This window comes from Lagopus leucura, unplaced genomic scaffold (assembly GCF_019238085.1).
Source record: "Lagopus leucura isolate 7727_CA_CO unplaced genomic scaffold, USGS_WTPT01 Super-Scaffold_100026, whole genome shotgun sequence".
NCBI classification, from domain to species: Eukaryota; Metazoa; Chordata; class Aves; order Galliformes; family Phasianidae; genus Lagopus; species Lagopus leucura.
In genome coordinates, this window is record NW_024962277.1 from 1475065 (window position 1) to 1496342 (window position 21278).

Genomic DNA, 21278 nt, shown 5'->3' on the forward strand with positions numbered 1-21278 from the left:
ACCAGCCTCTTGGGTCTCCAAGTCTGCACCAAGCCCACAGGTACTACATGGAACTAAAGGCTGAATTTACATGGCTAGCTAAGCACCACATTAGCTTCCCATTCTGTCCCTGCTGGAACAGAGCTCATTAACGCTTGGCTTGGAAATGCTTTCTGAAGTAGCCTTAAAGGTTATCCATGAGAAATGCCCAAAATCTGGGATTCCCAATTGCATGACTGACTGATCTCACCTGGAACTGTATGGCAGAAGGCAGAATGAAGCGTTGATCTCAGGCAGCAAATAGGTCCAGACAGATCGCCAGGCTGCTTCTAAACAGCAGACAATGGATGGCCATAGGTGAAGGTATTCTGCTCTCGGGAGTTTGTAATCATCTCAGTGCCCAAGAAGGTAGCATAAGTTATCCCAAAGCAAAAGATATTCTAATTTGCCTTTGGCTCAGCCTGGAAAGTCTGTAATCAGTGCTGCTAATCTTTAATAAAAGGGGTTCACAGGAGCCTTTGTTTATAATGACATGGTGGGTGATAGCTCTTTCTTGTTATAATCCCCTTTCAGAAAACATTTGATGTGGAAAATGTCTCCCTTGACAGTTTGCTTAAATTTTCATTTGCCAAAATGCTGAATAAACTTCTTGTTTGTCTAATGGAACTAGAAGGAATAGTGACACTTTTATTGTTTGTTTACTTCCTCACTGGGGCACCAGCTAAATTGGAGATGTCATCACACAGTACTGAGAATCAAGCTTCTTAATTTAACTGATTGGTTTGCAAACAAGAGTCTCCAAAGCACCACTGTGCTACGTGGGCTTTGCAGTGACCGCAGATTGAAACACATCACTGAGCTGCAGGCACCAGAAGCAATACAGTGGGGAGGTAATCCCAGAAAAGCTGCTGCTTTTACAAAGTATTGCACAGAAGCAACAGTCAAATGGCATCTGTAAATCCAGCAGAGAGAAAACAAAGAGTGCAATACATTTTTCTATAAATCCTATGTAATTAGCAGCCGCTACTGTACCAGTGCTAGCATTGATGTTGAAAGGATAGAGTGAACACATTTGTTCCCCGAATTCCCTCAATTTTCCCCTCTGTTTATGCCCTTACAACCAGAAGTAGAGTTACTCTTGCTTTACACCACCCTCAGAAGGACAGAGCAGTGCTCAGGATGCAGGCGGAGGAGCAGCCTCCCCTGGACCGCTGAGATTTTCAGGCAGATCAAATGTTGAGCTTCAGGTAATTGGCAGAGATCCTTTAATGTCTGAGTTTAACACTCGCCTACTAGAAGAGAAGACAATTAGGCAATGAGATGTGGAAGAGTCTGAAGTGCCAGGTATAATAATTCAGCCGCAGTAGGCTGTTCAGCAGAAAGCTGAAGGCTGAGAGCTGTCAATTACACCTGGGGGTGAATTAATGCAACTAAATTCATGCACTGAAGCATCTTATTATTGCTATGATCACATTTTATTATGAAGCAGTTTGGGTGAGGTTATTTTTTTTAATTTATTTATCTATGTTAATTTTGTACAGAGACAAATAAGTTATGAGTTGGGAATTGTATTAATTTCACTGCTTGGAAATATTTTAATAGCTGATTAGGTCACTTGCTAGTTGTCTTTTTTTTTTCCCCTCTCTTCCTTCTGCTCATCATAAAATTAGTGTTTAGTGCTACAAGCACATAGGGTAGCAAAATGTGACCCCTCTTGGTTCCTGTCCCAACATTTACTAATCACCCCCTACGCTCAGTTTCCACACTACCATTTCCTTGCCTTCCCCATGTGTATTTCAGGGTCTGACTTCACCAGGGCCAACAGAAGATGATTTCACAGCTCAAAGGGAGACCTTCCCATCCACCCCAAGGCAAATAAACTGCATTGCTGAGAGCACCAGGAGGCTCAGCAGACAGAAATCAAGATCCAGGAAGACTGTACCTCAGTCACATCTGGCAAATAATGGCACATAAGGAGAGCACGACTGTGCTGCACCATCCCAGCCTTCGCAGACCCAGGCAGGCTGGAGGGAACCATAGCATTAAGAGAAGCGATCTTCTACTTGTAAGAGATGGGATCTAACCTGGCTGAGAACTATGTTAGGTGGCCCATTCATGTTGAGAATTGGTAGGGAGAAAGGAAAAAGGTGAGGCTGGAAAAAAAGGAGATACATTCTGTGTCCTCTCCTGATACTATGGTTCCTATTTCACAGTTTAGTGGTATGGTGGTGATGGGTTGATGGTTGTATTAGATTACCTTTATGGTCTTTTCCAATGGTAATGATTCTATGATTCCATACAAAACCACGCGAGGAATAAACAGCAAAGGCCCAGCAGTCTTGAGACGATGCTGAGAGAAGATTTGTCCATCCTATTCAAAGAAACAGAGATGTCTGTGTATTTGCCACTTTTACAACTTAGGCTGAAAGCCTCATACATGTCCAGAGACATTAATTGGTTCTTCAGTTTGAGGGAACAGGGCTCTAAGATGTTCCTCCTTCCTCTGTATAGCACGAGTGATGTGAGGTTTGTGGTCCCATCCCTGCTCAGTACCCATCCATGCAAGAGAACTTGGGGCCAGAGTCACAGGGTCATCACCTTGGGGGCTTGGGCACAGCCAAAGAGGGGAAGAACAGCAGGGATATTGTAGATAAAAGTCTTAAGTATGGCTCAGCCAAATCTAAACAAGAACACTCTGGATTTACACAGGATTTGGGTAAAGCTGTGTTGGGGACAGGCAGAAAGCTGGAAGAAGGGCTGTGAGCAGATGGAGGCGAGGAAGGAGGTGTAGAAGAGCATGAGGAATGAGCATTTATGTGCCCCAAAGCAGAGAAAAGGCCGCTGCCTCAGCCACAGAAATTTCTGCACAATCTCGACAACTCCAGCTGTTAACATCAGGAGCTCAGAAACTTGGAAGAATCCTACAGTAACATTTTTCTTTGGCTTAATTACTGAAATAGACAAATTGGAAACTGGCCCATCATGAAGATAAACAGCAATAAGGAAAAAAAAAAAAAAAGCCTGCAGTCGATAAAAGTGTTCATTCTAAATTATAATTAACCACCCGCCGGCAGCTACCTGGTGGAGGTGAGAGGGGAGGCCGTGAGCAGCCCCTCTGCTCGGCCGGCAGTGCTTCCCGAGACGCTCCTCGTTACTGCACCTCCGGGGCACTTAATGCCCCATTCTGCTTTCAGTGCAATTATAAAAGACCACTTACATTCACCACCCACCCCCCCCTTTTGTCTCCCCACCCCAAGATCTCTAATAGTCTAAATTATCAGCAAATTGCCTATTTGATAAGGGCAAGCCATTTTGCATTGAGAGCTGAACTATTTCCCACTTCTGGGGGATAATATTAGGCAAATAACAAGCATCATTCTTTTGACATGTACAATTATTTGCCAAGTGTATGTTTGAATAGCCTGCTCCTTTGTGTGACAGGGTCCGTTCTCCATTAGCATATTTGACAGATGAATATGCTGGGTCCTTGTGGAAAACCTGGCAGTAACCATGGTGATTGGGAGACAATGTTTTGAGTGAGGGATGTATTATCATTTTCAACTGGAAGTAAAAAAAAAGTGTATCGCTAACGAGCTGATCTGCAATCCTGCAGAAATACATTGTTCCCAGGTAATTAAGCCAATCTTGGAACTGGTTTTAAACTCACATAAATTAGAGGTGGAGATGTCTACCTATTTTCTTGTTTCTCTCTTTCCTGATGGGTTTTTCTCCATGATTTTTAATTAAAGTTCTCTAAGAAGGAACTGAAACGTGTTTTTTCCTTTGAGCTAATGAGTTCTGGGAGCAAAGTTGATAACCAGGACAGACCCTCTCTTTGGGTGTATTGGGAAGGGATGAGTGACTCACGAAAGAGTACCAGGACAGTCTCTCAACCACCCCCTTTTAGGTTACCCTGGCTTTATTCTGAGCTTTCTTTTTGGAGTGGTAGAAGGAGATGCTGCCCTCACGTTACTCTAGAGAAGGCGGGCAGCACAGCAGTGGCTGTGGATGTGTGCTCCCCAGACTTTGCTGAACCAAAACCTTTGCTGCTCAAGCTCAGCTGTCCCTCTGACAGAAAGAGGCTGCTAGAGAACCTCAATCATAGAATCACAGAGTCATTATGGTTGGAAAACACCTCTAAGATCATCTAGTACAGCAGTCAGCCTATCCCCTCCATGCCCACTGTCCACATCCCTAATCACCACATTTCTCAGACACCTCTAGGGGTGACTTTACCATCTCCCTGGGCAGCCTGTGCCAGTGTCTCACCACTCATTCAGAGAATAATTTTTTCCTAATATCCAACTTGAACCTCCCCTGGCACAACTTGAGGCCATCACCTCTCATCCTCTCACTGTTAACTGGGAGCAGTGCCTGACCCCCACCTCACCACAACCTCCTTTCAGGCTGTTGTGGAGAGCAATAAATCTTCTCTGAGCCTCCAGACTGAACATCCCAGTTCCCTCAGTCAGTCCCCATAAGACTTATGCTCCAGACCCTTTGCAGTTCTGTTGCCCTTCTCTGAATACACTTCAGGGCCCCAGTTTCTTCCCTGTAGTGAGGGGCCCAAAACTGAACACAGTTGGCTGCTCCCTGAGCACCACCCACTTACGGAGCTTTGAATGCAGCACCAAATCTATCACAGACATCCTTATGCCTCCGTTTGATTAGAGAAGCTGCTCACATGCTTCTTCCCCTTGGGAAAGACAGACTAAATAACCTCTGCATAGCAATGCTTTGCCTCGAATCTTGCCCATTAAATTCTATACAGAACTGGTGAAAAGCATCTCCATTTTGTCCTGGTAGTTATTTTGCATCAGCTTTGCCTGAGGATAGATGGACACAATACCTAGGCAGGAAGGGATAGGGCCAGGACCACCTTTTTCCTCATATTATGTTATAATAGAACCAAGCAATCTGTTTTAAATCCCTATCCAGTCCTGCTCCAGATCCCCCCAAATCCCTGTAACATGTAACCCCACTTTACTGAAAAAAAAGGCAGATTATAGGAACAAAGTTACTATTAGTGGTTTGATTAGGAACAGATTCTCCACAGTACTTCATTAGCAGGAACGTCCCTGCTTTTTTAGACTCAAATTTGCCCTCATTTTCCACACCTGGTACATTCTCACTTTTACTATTGTAAAATATTGACGTGGAAAAAGCTGAGTCAGGCACCTGAGGTCAGAAAAGGCGATTTGCACATAAGTAATGAATCTTGCTGTCTCCCAGGGCTTCCTTTCTCACCCTTTCCTGATTCCTGGTTCATTTTCAAGCAAATGCTTGTTTTTTTCCCCCGCCCCCACCCTCTGTCCCAACACTTCTCCCTGCTTTGGACGTTGGCAGGTTGAGAGCTACAATTAGAGACAGCATTTATGGTGCCGGCCATATGGCTTGCAATGCAAAACAGCAGCTGCATGGGAATCTCAAAAGCAGCCCTCCCCAAGGTCAGCCTGCACAAGGGAGCATGTGCCCTCCCAGGTGGGACAAGCAGGCTTCTCATCACTCCATATTTGATCATGCACATACCCATCGAGTGCCTCCGATGCACACTAATGTAGGAGCAGCTGCACAGCACTGATTGCATCCCATACACAACCACGTCACTGAGCAGCAGGAACACAGGGATGTCAGGGCTGCTTCTCTTCCGGACTGCAGGTTCCTGAAAACAAGGTGAGAAAAAGGCTCAGGTCACCCAGGAGCAAACAGTGCCTTAAATGCAGCACTGGCATGGAGGTTTCTCCTTTATTGGAAGATCTTTTAGAGGGATGTTGGCCTTGAAGGGGAGGCAGCCTGGGTGTGGAGATCAAGCGAAAAAGCATTTTGCTTACCTGAATCAGGCTAATTTCTGCCCATTCTGTTTCTGTGTGACTCCCCTTCCCATCCCAAAGGCAGATATATATGGCAGCATAGCCAGCATTGTGGCTGTGATCACAAACTCAAGGCAAGAAATCCCATTGCTGCAATCACAAACGCATTACACTCATATTTAAAGGGCAGAAATCCTAGATTGGGTGGATTTTTCCTTGATGTTTAAATCATCCATCTTCTGCAGAAATAGCCACGTAAGTAGCAACCTGTGTGCATTCTGCACCCAGCTGTTTTCAGGAAAGCACCAAGGGACCAGGCTGGGATTTCCTCTGGCTCTCATGACATTAGCAGATACACTTTTAGAGATGTCACATTCATAAAAGAGCAAGAATGTGACCTGACTGAAGCAGCATTTCCCAGGCTGTTTATCACCCACCGATAAATGAATGAGAGCATTTGATGCTTACGGGCTGTAACCAGAGCAGAAGGGCACTCTCTGGGATTGTGCCAAATGCCCTGCTCTTCCTGGAGAGCAGCAAAGTGCACATCCCAGAGACTGACACACAGGCCAGCGAGCATTTAATTCTCACCCAAAAACCATCAGGCAACATTTTATCTGCCTTTATTAGGGATCACCACTTTCATCTAGGTCTGTATGTGGCAGGGTGGGAGAGGCTTTCCCTCCAAGCAGTCAACTTTCAAAGTATCCAGGGTAAACAGCAATAGGATGAGAGGGAATGGTCTCAAATTATGCCAGGGGATGTTCAGGTTGGATATTAGGAACAACTCCTTCTCAGAAAGAGTGGTGAGGCACTGGCACAGGCTGCCCATGGAGTAGTGGAATCAACAACTGTGGAGACGTGGCACAGAGGGGCATGGTTAGGGGCATGGTGGGGGTTGGGGTTGGACTGGGTGATATTAGTGATATTTTTCAACCTTAATGATTCTCTGATTATTTGATTCTACGATCCATGGTACCATTTTCAGTCTCCGTGTACCCACAGAGTAACAGAAATGGATAGAAGAGATGCACAATGTCTCAATAAACTATGTAAAAAGTTTTACCAATATGTCTTCTGAAGACTAAAATAGGTGAAAAGAGCCTGAAGCTGTACAAATTAAAGTAATAGAAATGCTAGGTGAGAGGAAGGAAGGAAGTAATAGTCTGCATTACCTGGTGACATCCCAGTGCCCAGTCACATACACAAAAAAAATCAGATTCTGGGTAGTGGCTAAGAAAGAAGAGAAAGGCAGATGAGGTGATGTGGCTGGAGTCTTTTCTGGGATCAGACATTCCCTCCTGTGTAGACAGAATGCTTAAGCACTGGACACCTTCCTGTGAGTCTTTAACAGCACCTAATTTAGGTTTTACACTATGTATTGCCATGTACGTAGCTGCAGAGAGCTATTGAAACCTTCTTAATGAGGTACTTGGGCTCCTTATATAGTCCATGAAGAGAGCCTGTGACTGACAAACAGCTGAGAAAGCCTGGGAGCTATCAGAGCTGCTCTGCAGAAAACACAAAGCACAGCGTAGCATGAACTTTTTCCCTTCAGGCAGGAAATAATTGCCTGCCTTCCCAAACCAGGGCACCTCTGTTTCTGTGTGTCACTGGATAGAGAAGTTCTGGACTAAGCAAAACAGAAAATAGGAATTAGCCATCTTCAGGGTTTGTCAGCACAGGATGGAGCTTTCTGGTTGGCTCACTGTGGTGCAAAGTGTGGCTCACACTTTGTCTTGTTGCACAACATGGGATAGTTAACTATTTCCAGAGAGATCCAAAGTGAGCGCTGATATTAGAGGTAGACTTACAGACACATTAAAATGTAACAAAGTGTCTTAATCACCTTTTACAAGATAAATTTATCACAGAGAACCCTATAAAATGAAAGAGCAATTCCATGACAACCCTTACCTCAGATAGGGAGAGATTATTTACTGCTAATGAATGACCACCTCATTGCTATCTCATCCCCACGAATGAAATATGTGGAGGTGCAGAGTGAGGGCCTCGCATTGCACAAAAGGCATTTTGCAATCAGCTCACAGCACTATCTAAACAGCCAGGGAACTCAGTTACACTGCTGCTCTAACGCCCAGACGCCGGTGTACCTGACTTGAAATCCCCTGCTAACCTGGGCTCAGCAGCTTCCCAGCCCCTCCAGACTCGGCAGCCTCCATCAGCAGGATTTTCCTTCACAGAGCCTGAGGGGAGAGCATGATGAGTTCTGCAGCTTCCTTAATGAAGCCAAGACATCTCAGCCTAAGTGATATCTTCCCCTGTATAATTAAATATTGGCAGTGGCTGACTATCTGGGGCAAGTAATGCAGGTACACAGTGCCGCTGGGCTGCTGAGGTCCCAGCAGAGCTCTGGGAAGGGAACACCTGCAACACTGCTGTCCCCATGCAGGTGCATCCTTGCCAGCCAATGCAAAACACTTCCCATCTCCTTAAGACTTTGTATTGTACCCCACACAAGTCCAGATATCCCTGATCAGCTCCAGTGGCCAAAGGATTGGTGATACATGCTCCTCTACATCCAGTTAAATAACTGGCTATCAAGCCTACATCCACCAAACATTTCATAGTCTCTCCTTTCCATTTTATGCATGCCCTTTCTGTGTGCTCTTCTACCCATCTGGCCACAGACTTAAACTAGTGTTCTCTAAAGCATCATCTCTCTGCTTGTTGCCTGCCCCAGTCCTGGTCAAGGCAAAGGTGAGCTGTTCTTTGCAAGGCTAAAATCTGCCGCATGAAGCAGCAAGGGCAGGACACACTCTCAAAGGGTCAGTGTTTTAGGACTGCTCCAGTGGGCATTTCAGGTAGCCTCAAAGCACAGCTGGAAAGGTCTGGGTCCTTGCTCTATCACTGATTCACTGCAGGAGCATGGATTAGTAAATAATTTCGCCTCTTTTTGCCCCCATATAAAAAAAAAAGAATTGATGATGCCTTTCCTTTGTCAGGTACCACGAGATCTCAGGATAAACACATCAGAGTCGCATTAATTCTTCTGTGGGGCTCTTGTTACTAGGGCTATCCATATGGTCAAGCACCTTTGAAGTAAACATCACCAGGAAATAGAAAAAGAGAGTTCCTACCATCCAGGGATCACAGTCCCAGCAGACAGTTGGACTAGATAGTCTTAGCGATCTTTTCCAACATTAATGATTCTGCGATTCTATGGACTGCAAACACACAGCATTATACATTTGCAGCTCTGCCATCATCAGAAGTTGATGGCATAGCATGGCCTTCCTGCCAGCTGGCATTGACTAAGCTGTGTGTTTTCCTTGAGGGTCTCATAATGGCTTGGAAACTAGGAAGAATTTCTTCTCAAAAAGAGAGGTGGGGTACTGGTACAAGGTTGCCTAGAGAGGTGGGGGAGTCATCATCCCTGGAAGTGCTCAAGAGCCATGGAGATGTGGCACTGAGGGACGTGGCTTAGTGAGCAATATTGATGGTAGGTGGACAATTGGACTAGGTGATCTTAAAGATCTTTTCCAATCTTAAGGATTCTATGATATTACGTCTTGTCCTCTTCCAAAACATGGATGAGGTAGGGAACTGTTTGTTAGGCTGTGCACAGTGCACCTACTGGAAGATTGTACAAACACAGCATCTTCTTGTCCTTGAAGAGCCTATAAATAAATGGGCTCTTACCTTGACGGCAGGCTGCAGCGTTAGTCAACACTCAAGCAGTTAATTTGTAAATTTGTACACAATAGAATTCAAGACACTTGAAAAAGCAGCAGAATGTACCTTTTTTGAGTGCGAGTGGATTTAGTGCTTGAGCAAACTGCCGGACTAATAGGCCTAGAGACCAAGTATTCATATTTATCCAGTAGACACAGCTCAGGCAGCTGTGGTGTTTGAGCTCCTTCCTTCATCACCCCAGCAATGCTCCCAGACCATCCCAGGGAGGATGGAAGGACATCTGCTTCCCTCTCTGCCCAGCAGCTGGTTCTATTGGAGGTGCTTGAGACCAGGTTGGAGGGGACCCTCGGCAACCTGATGTAGTGCCTTATTTAGTGGTTGGTGACCCTGTCCACACGAGGGGAGTTGAACTAAAGGATCTTTGAGGTCCTTTCCAAATCCAGGCATTCTATGATTCTATGATAATTATCCATTCCTTGGATATGGCTTTTTCATCAGGCCTTGCAACCTGAGAAATGACAGAACCAGATCTCTTCCCACCCAGCGTCCCTACCTCCTTCCTTCAGCTTGGCATCTGAGCCAGAAGGGAAAAAATTACATCCTGCCTTGAGTAGTTCTGGGTACTCAGCGCACTTGAAAAATAGGTCCAAGGCAGTGCATGGGAGTTGGATGTCAGAACACAACGTTTCTCTGCCAGTCTCTTGGTTTTTACGCATAATGGTTATAATCATTCTTTTTCCTACCTCCTGTTAACCTTATAGTTGAATGACAATTTAATCTTCATCAACTGCCTTCCCTCGACCATTTCAGCTATTTTTATTATCTATCGTCTTGCCACTTTGCATTATTAATTTTGGAAAGTATTTTGGAAAGTTGTTTGTCCGACGCAACATACCTTATCATCCTGCTGAGTATTGCACTGCTGTAACTTCTGGCAGTCCTGCTGCACAGGAAGGCAAAGAGAGGACTTTGCTTTGTCACCCAGATTGGTCTTGTGTGGTGAGCTGTCATCTCTTGCCTCCTCCTTGCTGCATGGGATCCTATGTTGTTACTGAGGACCAAGGAACAGATCTGCACAGATGCTTCTGAAGGAAGAATTAAAAACCAGCACACGCTTAGTAAGGCTAAATGAGTATTCAGATTGGTTAATAAAAAAGTAATGAGGAATGCCTGCAGCCCTAAGCCACCTAAAGAAAATCAACAAATGCCAGCTACAATGCAAACACTTTCCATGGTAGGCAGTGGGGATTTCAAAACAAGGCAGGGAGGGCTTGCGGGGACAACAGAGGAAAGTCACAGCAGCTGCTGGAGGAAGTGCAAGGGAAAATCATGGGGGAATTTTTCACTGAAGGCAAAGACAGAGCTGCTCTGGGGAGCTCCCAGCCTAAACAAGGCACAGAGCCAGTCTGCTGCCCCAACCTCCCTGGGGCAGTTGGACTTATATGATCTTAGAGGTCTTTTCCAAACTTAGCGATTCTATAATTCTATGAAAACCTCACCCGAGTTCAAGCAATGTCTCCAAAACTTCCTCAGGCTGGGGTTCAGGTTCAAAAAAATCAGAGAATCGTAGAATGGTTTGAGTTGGGAAGGACCCTTAAAGGCCATCTGATCCAACTCCCCTGCAATGAACAGGGGCACCCACAGCTCCATCAGATGCTCAGAGCCCGTCCAGCCTGACCTCAGGTGTCTCCAGGAATGGGGCACCACCACTTTTCTCTGGGCAGCCTGTACCAATGCCTCACCACACTTACTGTAAAAACCTTCCTGATATCCAGTCTAAATCTCTCTTTTAGCTTGAAACCATTTCCCCCTGTACTATCACAACAGACCTTACTGAAGAGCCTGTCCCCTTTTTTCTTAATAGCTCCCCTTTAGATATCGAAAGGCTGCTCACAGGTTTCCAGAGCCTTCTCTTCTCTAGGCTGAACAGCCCCAACTCTCTCAGACTGTCCTCGCAGGGGAGGTACTCCATCCCTTGGATCATTTGTGTGGCCCTCCTGTGGACACACTCCAGCAGGTCCATGTCTCTCCTGCAGTGAGGACTCCACATCTGGATGTAGTACTCCAGATGAGGTCTCACAGCACAGAGTAGAGGTGTGTTCTTGCAAGAATAGGTTCTTTCAAACCATCCATGGTTTCATGAAGTATAGGGACGTGTTGCTCTCACTGTAGTCTGCAGTCCCAGAGCACGACCCATGGGATAGTTCTGATGGGACTCATGTCCTCTAGACATCAGGGGACTTAGACCACACAAGATTCCCCTCCAGGGAGTCCCCTACCTTTCAGACATCCCTTCTGCTGCTTCCCATCACCTTCCATAAATGATGGTAGCTTAAATTCCACATCTGACACTGAGCTAGATAAAGCTGGTGACACGTGTGCTGCTCAAGGGAAAGCACTGCAGAGTGCAGCATTGGAATAGGCTGCTGAGCCTCAGTCATCCCAGTGGAATGAAGGAGAGGGAAGGTAAGAGCAGAGAGGTGTCTCTCAGGAGTGTGTGAAGAGAACTCTATTAGAGATTGTGAAATGCTGAGGTACCCTGGAGACCATATAACTATCTATGACAAGACAGCAAGAATAATTAGCTCGACAGCTGTGGGTACCAATCATGAGAATTTTTAACAGCATCCTATCATGTTTTGGTCTATTACTACAGTCTGATGAGGTGTGATGCCATTTTTCCTGATGATGTCCTCCCTTCCAGGAAGCACAGAGGTGCACATACACTTCAGCAGGTATCGTAAAGGTCTGTGGCATATTCTGTCCCTCATTTAAAACTCAAGCACCTTTTAAAAATGACAAGCCAAAGAATGTGAGTCTAACAGACCAGTGGGAATAAAGATTGACTCTGTGGGGGCCCCGGTGTTAGAGTGTAAATGAGCTCAGAAGAGGCCAAGCAAGCTTTAAAATGCATAGTTAAGTGGGTAAAGAGATTTCCTGGCCTTCCAGGCTCAAAATGTCTCCCTCAGCAGGTTCTCTCCTGTTATTTATCTCCTCTGCACAAGAAGAGTGATTTAGCAGAGAGACCAAACTTCAGTGTGTGAAAGAATGAGGGTGGAAAAGACGAACAATGTGTCATCCTTAGAGTGCCCTGTGTTCAAACTGGGGTGAAAGCTTCCAACTTGGCGATCACGTTGTCCCAGCCACTCCTGCAATGCCCCCCAGAACGATACCTTCCTCCTCATGAGAAGCTGCATGGACTGGCAAAGGATAGGCCAGCAACAGTGACTTCTGTACCACAAATAGGAACGAAAGAAAAGGAGTATGAAATAAGAAAATCCTGGAGAAGAGCCAGGGAATGTGTTTTCCAGAAACATGTAATCTGTGATTGTGCTAATTCTGATGTATTTGTGTCTCCAATTTTTTGTTTTCCTGTTGTCTGTATAACTCTTGATTGGAACATTCGATGTTGCTTTTGTGAGTTCCTAAATCCAATCCTCTCTGATGATGTATATGAATGTGCATCTGATGGATGTTTTCCAGCACCTTTTTGTTGCCTCAATTAAGGGATAATGAACAAGAATTGTTCCTATTTGTAAAACATATCCTGCTATTTTCTGCTTCCAAATTGGTTGGACAATGTGTCTTAATTAAACACAAAGTCTTGCAACATCATTCAGAGGAGAGAGACCAAGACTGGAAAGGGAAGGAAGAAAAGGAGGAGAAAAGAAGAGCTGAGGGACTTCAGTACTTTGAGTGACTTTATAGAATCATAGAATCACAGAATTCAAGGTTGGAAATGACCTATAAGATCATCTAGTCCAGCCATCTCCTCATCACCATTGCCACCACAAGCACTAAACCACATCACGCAGCACTTCATCCAGACACCTCTTGAACACTGCCAGGGACGGCGACTCCACCACCTCCCTGGGCAGCCATTCCAGTGCCTGACCACTCTGAGAGAAATAGCTCTTCCTCATGTCTAATCTAAACCTCCTCTGATACAACTTGTGGCCATTTCCCCATGTCCTGGGAGAAGGCAATGTTTATCCTGGAGTTTATCCTGGAGAGACAGTGGGTTTGCTGTACTAATGGTCACACCTTGCAGATTTCTGAGTCTGATACTGGGGGAATGGATAAGGACATCAGAGCAATCTCCATTCAGAACCACAGTTCCATAGAATGCCAAAATGAGTGCCACAAGGAATAAGAAATGAGATGCAGTGCCTTTCATTTTCAATCACCAGATAAAACATCATTCGTCTCCCAAGGAGCAAAGGGAAACAACCATCAAATGATACTTGCTAGGTCTTACATAATGTAAGCTTACAGACTGCATGTAACAAAAGTAAATAAAATAAATAGAATAAAATAAAGTGACTAAAAGAAAGAAAATGAAGTAGAGAAGGATAAATAAATAAAGTAAAATAAAATAAAATGACATTGTGTTATGTATGTCTCAGCAGAGGTATGTAGGAGAGATAAAGTTACAAGGTTTTACTAACCTCATCATTTCATCCAGGTGAGGGTGAAGCTCTCTTTGCACTGCCTCTGCAGTGAGCATGTCATACCATCTCTCACCAACACACAGTTTATATGATTTTTAAATCAAATTCTCTAGATCACAGAAAAGCATATATTGCTTTTCTAATGCAATGTCATGTTACAGCCCAATTAAAGCCATTATAATATCACTGTGTCTGTGAAAGAGCAGCTCTACCCTGATCTTCAGCTTCTATGACCTTCCCCATTACCAACCAAATACACCTGCATTATCCTCTCTGGTTAAACCCCAAGGATGTCCTTGGCTCCTGCAGCTCTGAGCCCAGTTCTGTGGAACCAGATACTGGATCCACCCCATATGCCACCTCCACAAATGGCCAGATGTGACATTTGAGGGTAGGATGAAGTTGTGCACCACGTTGCAGTTGCTTACTGGTCTGATTCCATCTCCAGCTCTTTTTGCAGCCTCAGTCAAACTTCCTCATCCCTAGAGGACTGCAGGAAACCCTCACCATGTCCATAGAGCTGATAAATGGAGTCATGTATTCAGAGCTGAACAGACAATGCTAGTTGAGGAGGGAGGCAATAGGAGTCCTTGGAGCCTGTGTTACACATGCAAATACCATCTGTGAGAGGCAGCTCTGTCTCCTTTAACACTGCTTGTAATCCTGATGTCATCCTCTTCACTCACACGATGTTTATTTTGTCACTGTGTGTCAGCACAAGAGCAAAACCATGTGGGGCAGGAGGATTGTGCACAAGTCCTGAAGCCAAGTCTTCCTCCCCTCAGAATACATGCATTTAAATATAGAAACAGAGAGGCATGACAGAAAGATGAGGGAATAGCATCTGGTCTTTGTCATCTCCATGTAAGTCCATAGTGGCATCTGCAAGCCAGGAGCGGCTCCAGCTGAAATAACAGCCCAACCCTTCCTGTCTGCAGAGATATCCTGGGCAAGCCCGTGCCCTGAGCATGGCTGTTTCTTCAGATTTGTTCCAAGGATGCTGGGAGCTGAATTTGGATCTGTGCAGCAAATATATTTCATTAGTTCCAGTTTATCTAATCCATCTATAGCTGAGAATTTAGAGGAGGTTAAATTCCATGACTTAATGTGGATAAAAGAAGGGATGTTAACCCATCTGGATCCTTACACATCCTTGGGTTCACAGAATAGAAAGCAGCAACGTAAGCGTCTCCCATTGCTCTGACTCAAAGCCCCAGTCTGCAAGCACCTTGCCAGATAAGAGAGAGAAGCTGCATTTCCATGGTCCCCTCAAACCCCACATCCCCTGAAGCTGCCAATGAAAGGATAGGCTACTTTGTTCTTTCTCTTGATACCATGTAAAATGTGCATGGGTACTCCAGAGATGAGACTCCTGTAACAAGGAGATAAGCTCGAGGTACTGGCAGCTCTGGTGATAGGGATCGGGATGGCTGAGTGCTGGGCACAATGCTGAGGCTCTCAGGAAGACATCAAACGGGCTGATAAGAATATCCCCTTCCCAAGCAGAGTAGAGACCCGGTGGCTAGACCTGTATCTTTTCCCCACATGGGCTCCCTCCTCTTCTTTGTAATAAAAACCCTTGTGCATAGACCAAGGGAAATAAAAGAAGCCAAACATCCCGTCTGCTCCTTCCCCAGGAGAGGACTGTGCCAGCTTGGTGCTGCTTTCCCTCATCTCCCCCTTTCCTTCTCCTGTCCCCATTCCTTCTGACTGGCCTCAAGAATCAGCAAAGCCAGAAACATCCTAAGTAGGAGCTGCTCCCTGCATAGGAGGTGCCATAGGGTTCACTCTTTTTTCTACTGCAACTTGAAAAAAATATTCCGCTAGCCACTCAATAATTAATGCTTCTGAGCAGTGATTCAGCATGTCAGGAAGAGAATTTTGCACTCTTATTGTAGTCTTTTGTAATTGAATCTTATGCTGTTATATTAGTGTGGCCCCAGATGAGTATGCAATAGCTGAGGGGGGAAAAAAGAAAGGTAAGATAAAGGAATTACAATAGAGCCAGTCTAATGTGAGAACAAGGCAATGTCTTCTGTGCCTCAAGGTGTTAAGTTAATCTCTGATAAGTTATTAACTTATTAATGGGCTGAGAAGGGATGAACTACTTTTCATCCAAAGTCCCAAGTGCTCCTCATCTGCTTCCACATCCTCCTCCTTGTCAACCAATTCTCCTTTAGTGCTGCTTTCCTGCTGCTCTGCCTCTGTATCGAGTCAGCCAAAATGAAAATTCTGTGCAGAAAAGCTCCTGCATGGAGCCATAAGACTGTGCTCAGAGCCTGGAACATGGGGATTGCAGGAAAGATTTGGGGGCAAAAGTCATAGAATGAAAGAATCATAGAATCATTAAGGTTGGAAAAGACCTCTAGCATCATCCAGTCCAACTGTCCACCTACCACCAATGTCACCCTAAGTATCACATCAATGTGTTTCTTGAACACGACAGCACAAAACCTAATGAAGAATCCTCAAAAGTTTATTATTAATCTATCCTATATCTCAAGTTGTTAACTAATCAGTGATGTGGAAAAATATAGAAAGATCAAGCAAAAGGACTCAGGGTCATACACGTGCATCCCAGCTCTCATTCAGCACTGTGCTCACAGGGAATCTTTCCACACTGGAGGACATACAGCACATTATCTGGGACCATGACATTTACCATCAGTTCTGAAGTTTTCTTCTTCATAGTTCTTACTGATTCCAGTTTCTCAAAGAAAAAAAGAAGAAAAAAAAAAAAAAAGAGTAGGAGTTTAAAACTGATTAAATGAAACAAAATTCTTCTGCTGAGGCAGACAGCAACTATGATGCGAAAGTGAGGCTCATGTGATCAAGTGATGCCTGCCCTTTGGATGCTTGTTGTTGCTGGAGACCTCTTGGGAGTTGAAGCCTGGTCTCTGGTGCCTTGGTGAATCAAGGTCTGGTTGCAGCTCTCTCTCAGATTTTATTGCTTCTCATGGTTGAATGCTCTTTGCCCTTGAAGCATCTCACTCATCCTCTCTCAAAGTGAGGGGGACTGCTGTGCTAGAAGAGCTTTCCGTCATCAAGACCAGTGCAGAGCCTCAGAGCACCAATCTAAAAACCCAACTCATTTAAGTGCCTTTCTCCAGGTCTCTTGTCTCAACCATGTAAAGAAGACAAATGAAGCTCGTGATCACAAGGTGTAAAGCTCCCTTCTGAGAGTGGTTCAACAAGGGTTTCTTGAGGGTTTCTAATGTGATATTCCTGTGACGTAGGCAGAATTAGGTTTTAATGCTACTGGAGAATGACTGGATATTTCCTTGCCTCAGAGAAACAGAGTAAGGTGGATCAGCACGTCAACACAGCATCTTCCAAAATCGTTATTGAACCAGAGCGTCCCTGCAGTGCCCTGCCAGACCATGACACTGTTTCTCCACTGTTAAAAGCAAACTGTGCTTTCAGTCTTCCCTTCCCTGCTCAGGCTGTAGTGCTGAGATTGCATGAAAAAATAAATAGGATAAAGTGCATTATAATCTGCAGGAGATGATGAACCTGATAACTCTTCCATGCACAAAAGTGACCTTCAGGCCAGAGGAAGTCATGGGCCATCTCAAACCTTAGCACAAGGCAGGAGAGAGAAGGAAAACAACCCTCAGTCAACTCTGGAAAAACACCCAGGGGTCTTTTTTTGAGTCAGCTGAGGCTTCAGCCCAAATCTCTCCGTTTGCTCAGAGACAGGTTGGCATCTCTGTCTGTGCTGCTGCTGCTGCACAGGGTAAGGAGCTCATTGGAGCATGAAAGAGATTGTGATAAAGATACACTGACTGCCATTCTCCTTCCACTAGAAACAGGCTCAGATTTCATATCTGGATGACATCTCAAACACCAGCACTGGAGAAGGGGGAGGGAGGGAGCTGCTCTTTCTTTGCCCTTCCTGTTTTTGATATTGTGATTATTATTTGCAATTATTTATCATTAGGGTAGCTTTTCAGGTATATAAATAGATGCAGAAGCAGTCCTATTTCCCTTCCCTGCTTCAGAGCACGCACCTCTTTTATGCTTCACCCAAGCTGCTTGAATTGTTTGGGAGATAAAAGCTTTTGCTGAAGATTCCCCTGCATTCCCACTTCGTAAGCTATTCCCATGCCAGTTCTGCTTTCCAGCAATATCAGCTGTGCATATAAATTCTCAGGCTCATCTGGATGAATCCTCTTCTGCCAGACGGCTGTTTGAAAGCATTCCCTGAGACCACGTGCCGTTTGCTCTGCAAGGCTGTCTGGCGCCAATGTTCCCTGGGAAGCTGCTGCCCTGCCAGGATGTGATGTACTTATCACCATGATGGGGAAGGGGTAAAACACCTTCCATCTCTGGGGCATGCCTGCAGTGAGCAGGCTTTCCTAGCCTTTGCCAGGTGACAGCAGTTCCAAGATGGTCTTCTGTCAGCTGAAGTCCATAATTCATGCCAGCCTCATAGGATGGTACCATAGTAACTGTTACCCAAATTACTTTCTGTGTCATGAAGCAATCAGGAAAGCAAAACTGGGTCTTGCAAGCATCCAGCTAGCAAGAAGTAATGACCTACAGAAAACTAGGTCAAAATCTGCTCTCTGTCCCACATGCCTTGTGAAGCCTTTGATGTGTTGCATCACTGGGTCTCACTTCTCCCTCTGTAAATGTGGGGATAAAGCAGCACTGTCCCATCTCACAAAGGTATGAGAGTTTAAAAACCCCCATGACCAAGTCCTCACATCCTCCAGCTTCAAAAACCACCAAAAACTTCTGAGAAATAGTTTTGTTCCACCAAGGCAGTATGAGCACTGCCGGAGTTGAGAAAAGGGAGACCTGATCAGTTTCCTGCCCCATACAGCAGCTCTGGGGAAGAGCAAGAGGGACAGTGTACATTCTATAACCCTGATCCAAGTTGTCATTCCCATTCATATTTATGAAGCATCAAGATCTGTAAGCATTTTCACAAAGACCTAGCGCTTGGCCAAAATCACAGGAATCAAAAAGAAATTGTCAAGACCTCATGATTATGACTGCAGCACAAACACAGAGAAGTAATTCCAAACCACAGCCAATACCTCACTGTCAGATGGAGATAATCATCCAAGCAGACTTCCAAGTGGTGAGCTCCAGTGACGAATGGAGGCAGGCCTCCTCACGGACACGGGAATGCAGGCATCCTCTGTGTTTTCCACACAAAACCATAAATCACCCATGGCACTACAACGGCTTCAGAACAAAGAAAGGCTCCCAATGAAGCAGGGATCTCCTTTAAATGCATGAAGTAGTTAGTGCTCAGTTAACTCACACAGTCACACCGACTCCATGTGATGCATGAAGGATACCAACCAGAGCACTGATTTACCACTTTCCTCAATTCAAAGGCTCATACCCTCCTCCAAAAATAGAAATGGAAGTTACTGCACTTGTATTACTTCCTATGTCCCTTAACCTGCACTTCCAGAGCCCTTCATCTCCCCAGAATTATTGCCCTCTGATGCAGCATTATCCCATGTTGACTCGTTGTCATATTCATGACAGCATTACAGTCTCTGGAGGAAAAGGGCTCCTGGCAGTACTGCTGTGAGAGACCCTTTATTATATTGACGTCAACAGAGATTGCCTCTTTGATAAATGAGCATGTAACTATGAATAAATACAGGAATATATTTTATATGTATTGTATATCTGCAGTGGTAGAGGTTTGTGCAGGCATGTGCTTTTAATATTCATGTAGGATACAAGGCAGTAGTAACTGGCAACTGTAGGTTGCTGTATTTATACTGTAATGACAACTGGAAGACTTCAGACAGCCATCTAGACAAAAAGTTCCCACTGCACTCATTCTTTGCAACATGTGGGAGATACCCATCCTACACTCTGACTGGGTGGGATCATGTTTAGAGGCCATAGGATCTTTCTGTGAAAATGAATTTACTCAGTTTTGTTGGCCTGCTTTCTGCTCTCTGTTGACGCAAGAAAACTAAGGAAGATGGAACTTCCCATGTATTCCCAAAATGACACAAGAAATTACCTCCATGAGAATTATTGTCTTCTTAGAGGAGATGTGTAAGCGTGGAATTGCTGCTGGATTGCTGTGGTATATCACAAAAATGGTGTATCCAATCAAAGGCTGGGAAGAAACAGGTCCAGAACAGTTCAAGAAGCAAAGTCAGTCTCCAAAGTCAATCTTGATTGCCAAAGCCTACAGAGTGGAAAGTAAAAAAATACTACTGCTCTACAGCCCCATGTCTGAGAGCCCACACCAATCCACATGTGAGGCATAGTCTCCGTCTGCTGCCCTGCGTGGGGAGCAGAGCAGGAAACCACCACATTGAAACAATTCTCTATAAGAAGGGGAGCTGGACTTGATGATCTCCAGACATCCCTTCCAACCCCTATGATCCCATGATTCTACAATTCTGTGAAGCCAAAGGAGGGCAGAGAACAGTGTTTCACTGAAGAACTCAAAGGGGAACAAGTGACCTTCCCCTGAGAGCTTAACAAGAGGTGTTGGGGAGCCAGCCCAACCTGGACATTATCCTCCAACCAGCCTCTGAAGGAAAGGGATTGGGAAGAAAGGGAGAAAGGACTTTATCATTCTCATATCTCCCCACAACAAGCTCATAGTCCCCAGGGAAGGGAATAGCAATCTGCCTCTTGCCTGGCACCTCTCTGCCTGAAACCTTGCTCTGCACATGAGCAGAGGAAACTCATTTCCCTGTTCAGGGGCTCCTTCTGCCCCATAACAGCTCCTTGTTATATTCTCTTAAAGTTTAGAAATTGTCTTTGAATAACAACATAACAACAAGGTGATGGTTACCAAGGGAACAGCCCTTGAGTCAGGCTCTTCCAGGGAATTTTGTGCTTTACCTTGGCTGAAAGTTTTTCCAGAGCAATCAGGCCAGTGTCTTTGCATCCTGGAGAAGCAAAGCCATCATCCGCTTGGAAGAGGACTGAAAAGAGAGGAAGGGCATCACTCAGATTTCCCACACCTGCATGCCACATTCTGGGGCAGTTACCCTCAAAAATGATACCATCAGCAGCTTTCAACCCAGGGATATAACTAACAGATCTCTGCAGTGATGAGTTCCAAACTGAATTTGCTTGGAGGCCACAGTAGAGGTACAGAGCAAAAAATATCCCCAGAGCACAACATAGAAAACTGTGTCTACAACTTGCCTGAAGTACATCAGTACAGCCCTTGGAGTTCTTGTATTTCCACAGAGCTTTGGTACATTCACCAAGAGAAAATTCAGCTCTCCAGGAAAGAGTGATAAAGGGTGATAGGTGTAAGCATAAGCTCTTCCATACCAGGGCAACTACAGAGTGATGGAATATGGTGCAGTTCTTGCTGTCACAGGATCTCCCAGAGACAGAGTTCAGATTCTGATGCTGCCCTTCATGTGCTAAC

The 21278-nt window shown here is 45.0% G+C and overlaps 1 long non-coding RNA gene across 1 annotated transcript; it reads right to left on the reverse strand.

The window, feature by feature from the left end:
• Nucleotides 1-1708: 1708 nt before the first annotated feature.
• LOC122185044 lies at nucleotides 1709-20819 on the reverse strand. The gene is made up of 5 exons (XR_006180708.1): nucleotides 20738-20819; nucleotides 19899-20069; nucleotides 10342-10531; nucleotides 5509-5641; nucleotides 1709-2350 (listed from the first exon to the last, which is right to left on the reverse strand). It is a non-coding gene; the product is annotated as an uncharacterized LOC122185044 (long non-coding RNA).
• Between the last annotated feature and the right edge of the window lie 459 nt (nucleotides 20820-21278).